The sequence below is a fragment of the Buceros rhinoceros genome, unplaced genomic scaffold, assembly GCF_000710305.1.
Source record: "Buceros rhinoceros silvestris isolate BGI_N320 unplaced genomic scaffold, ASM71030v1 scaffold24364, whole genome shotgun sequence".
Taxonomy (NCBI): Eukaryota; Metazoa; Chordata; class Aves; order Bucerotiformes; family Bucerotidae; genus Buceros; species Buceros rhinoceros.
Window position 1 is genome coordinate 17596 of NW_010407980.1, and position 3733 is coordinate 21328.

Consider the following 3733-nt stretch of genomic DNA (forward strand, 5'->3'; position numbering starts at 1 on the left):
GCTGCTGTGTCCCCAGCTCTTTCCTGGGCTGCTGCAAGGAACCTGGGGTGAAAACCTTCCTACCTCTGGCCTAAAAGCAGCGAAGTCTCAGAGGGGGAGGCTTACAACCCCTTTCAAAGGGTGCAGTTTGCCTGTCTGTTGTGTGCACGTGGCCTCGGGTGCGGCGTTCATGTGCTCCAGTGCCATCGAATTAGAGTTCAGACCCAGGTCCTCGTGAGTGCTTAACCCTTCAGGCGCTGCCGCCCCGCAATCTTTGGCAGACTCCTCCAGAGCCGGGCACCCGTGGCACTGGCCTTGTTAAAGTTAAAACCCTCGCTCTGGAAATAATCTGGGTGTCCCTCCCTTGCCCGGCTGCGGGGTGGTGATGTCCAGGTGCAGAACAGGCACGCCGGTTTGCCCCGGGCCCACACGCTGTGCATGAGGATGAGTGACTCTGAGCCCCAGCCATGGCCAGTGCAGGGAGTGATGCCGTGGCTCTGGTGCCCGAATGACTAAAGAGCGGCATCAAAGCCTCTGAATTACCTTCAGTGCTGGCCTTTTTCCACAGAAGCTTGAGAACGTCTAATTTTCTCAGAGCATCAAATTAAGTCAGGGAAGGCAACGTCTGGCCGTGCAGAATTAGTTGTGGCGAGCAAATTCATCCTGCTGCGGTCCCTGCCTGTGACGCCACTGAATCAGGCAACAGCAGCTCAAAAAAGGAGCTTTGCCAGAGCTTCCCGTTCGATTGGAAGCACCTGGGGCTTCTGGGCTGGCCAGCTGCGTCGGGAGGGTGTGAGCCACCTCAGCTCAGCAATGCTCTTTGCTGCTGCACGCTCTGCCCCCGAGACGGGCTGGGCTCAGGTGCTGCCTCCTGCCTGGGAGCTGGTGTGCAGGGGCTGTCACTGCTCCCTGCCTTGGTCACTCAGCAGGGCTCTGCCTCCTCTCCCTGCCAGCCCTGCGCTGCAAACAGAGCCCTACTGTGGGCTTGGCTTTGTTTAAGGGGTGTCTGAAAGCATGATCCATCCTAGCTGGGGTGTGCTGGGGGGTGTGAGCATCCTCCTTCCGAAAGCCCTTCAGCTCTGGCTGGGTGGGGTGCCCCAGCCTGGACCCCCTCTCTTCTGAGCGCCTTCTCCTTCAGTCAGCTCTTTGCGTTGAGGCCAGAAGATTTTTCTCCCGAACAGGTACCCCTCAGAGCTGGTCCAGGAATCCGGGTTTCTGGCCACCAATACAACATCCCGCAGGTATCTGTGCACGGTGAAGCCTTTGTGCTGCGCTGGGGTGTGGAGGCACAGAGCAGAGCAAACTCGCCTCGCATTTAACTTCCCAGCACCCCGGCACGGGCCAACTATCTCGGGCTTTAGTGCAGCGTTCGTAGGGGACGGTCCCTTCTCCAGGGCGCTGCCTGTTGAGCGAGGCAGCTTTTTTGGGGAGACATGAAAGAAACCTGCCTCAAAAGCTCTGATCTCCCCCCCCAAGGTCACGGGGTGCTTCTGCAGCTGGGCCATGTCTGTGTGGAGGTTGCCTTTCCAGGCAGGTGGTTAACAACCTCTCACTGCCTGTTCATGATCTCGGATGCATCTTGGTCAGATCCATCACCCTGTTTGGGGAGCAGCTCCCTTCAGCAGTGTCGCTGGATAATAAAGCTAAATCTGCAGGCTGCATCCTGTCAGATATAAACAAGTTTTCCAGACAGAGTATCTCGAGAATCTGCCATTAGTGAGTTTATTTAGTGCTATTACAGCCTTGCTAATCTCTGGGGAGAGGAAAATGAGGCTAACGCCTTAGCTGCTCTAGGGAATCACGGTGATGTCCTGATCCCTGGCTCCAGGGCTTTAAACTCAGAAGCAGCTGTGGGGTGCTGGAATGAGCCTGGAGAGGCAATGGGGTGGGAAGCAGGCAGGCCCTTTTGATGTCTGAAGGGTCTAGGGATGAGTAGTCCGTGAAAGCCTCTGGACTGAGCTGTTAATGAGATGGCGTGGTGCAAACGTCCTCTGTCTTTAGAGAGATACAAAGGAGCAGGACCAGGACTTTCCATTTGTGCCAGGGGAGCCACGCTGAATTCGACCTCCTCTGGTCTTCTGGGGAAAAGATCCTTGGCTCTGAAGCCGGCTCTGAAGCTCAGCCTCCGCTGACCACCCCCCATCTCCCCCCCCCGTCCCAGGGAGCTTTTTAATGGGTCTTAATCAGACCTGCAGGGAGAAGCGCAGGAGCCTCTGCACTTCCCCTCTACTTATCAACTGGTAAAGATAAAGCAAAGCAAAACGAGGTTTCAGCACTGAATAGTTTTGGACTCGAGAAGATCAAGTGTCCTATTTTCCCAGTGGGGCGGCAGTGTTTTCAAGTAGGTGGGCTGTTCTCAGACTCTGGAGCTTCACTTTGGCTTGTATGAAAACTGCTCCCGGAGGAGGAAAAAGGGCTGGGATTAAAATGATGTGGAAAGCTGCTGTCCCTGGTGTCTGCAGGGAGGAAGGAGGCCGTCTCCTGCGCGGTGGGAACAGGCTCTGGTACCTCCCAAGGTGGTGAGTGTCCACTTCTCCAGCTGCTGGGCACTTGCCCCTCTGACCACACAGCTGTGGAACTCTTCCTAACCCTGTCCTTGGGGTGCAGGTGGTGGGTGCTGCTGGACAGGGTGGTTGGTGAGGTGGGCCCTTGGTTTTACTTCGTGTAAATATGGGTGATCAGCAGCAGGGGCTTTATCGGGTGAGGAGATGAATTAACTGCTCTTCCACAGGTGTGTTTTATGAGCAAATCGAGGCTGTTTCCAGGTGTATTGAAGACTAAACCCTAACCACCCTCCCGTGTCTGTGCTCACTGACTGGTCCTGCTCTTCTCCTCCCACCTCCACACTGTTCAGTTTGTTGTAAAGGTCCTGACCCCACTCTCCTGTAGGCACCTGCCTCTTCTACAGGGTCCTTTAGGACCTTCACAGTGGGGTTATCCCCGAGGCGTGTGGGGAGCTTGTGCAGTGTAAAGGTTCTGCTTGTTGCTCCGATTTCAGCACGTTGCTTCCCAGGAGAATGATTTCAAGAATGAAGAAGTTCAAGAGCAAGGAGGTGAAGTGGGAAGAAAACTAATCCAGAGGACTGGTGTGCAGAGGGTGGTGAGGAAAGACGTGGAGGAGGCAAGTATGTTGTCACCCAGAGGGGCAAATGGTCTTAACAGGCAGTAAATCATTTCTGGGTTATATTAAGCCGTCATCTCCTCTGTAAATTCTTAACAGTGGGGCCTGCCTAATGAGGAAGGCACGCCACGCTCTGAACCATTTCTCGTGAAGGATTAGTCCAGGATTGTTCCTGAAATCTTCCTTCCCTGAAATGTCACCTGCTGACCAAGGTCCTCTCCTGCTCTCTGTCCCTGCAGGCGACCAGTTCTTCTGTGTGAGCAGCGTCTGGTTCTGTGCCTGCTCTGTAGAACCAGGCACAGCATCCTGGCACAGCTCCTGCCCACTGGGACAAAGCCCCAGTCCTGTTCTGGAAAGCCGGTAAAATGATTACGATGTGACTTCCCACACCCGCTCCAGAGTGTGCCAGAGCAGCCAGTCCCACGTCTAGACCCCCGGCAGACGGGTCTCAGCCCCCAAAGGCAGCTGCAGCCTAGCTGGGGGCCTGCCTGGGCCACGCTCAGCCCCGCCTTGGGTCGCTTGGTCTGTGGGTGAAGGACAGGGCTGCGAGGCTGGTCCACCGGCGGTGGCAGGGAGGCTGCCCACCCCTGACCCGTCTCCCCACGGATGACCTCACGTGGGCAAGGCAGCTCT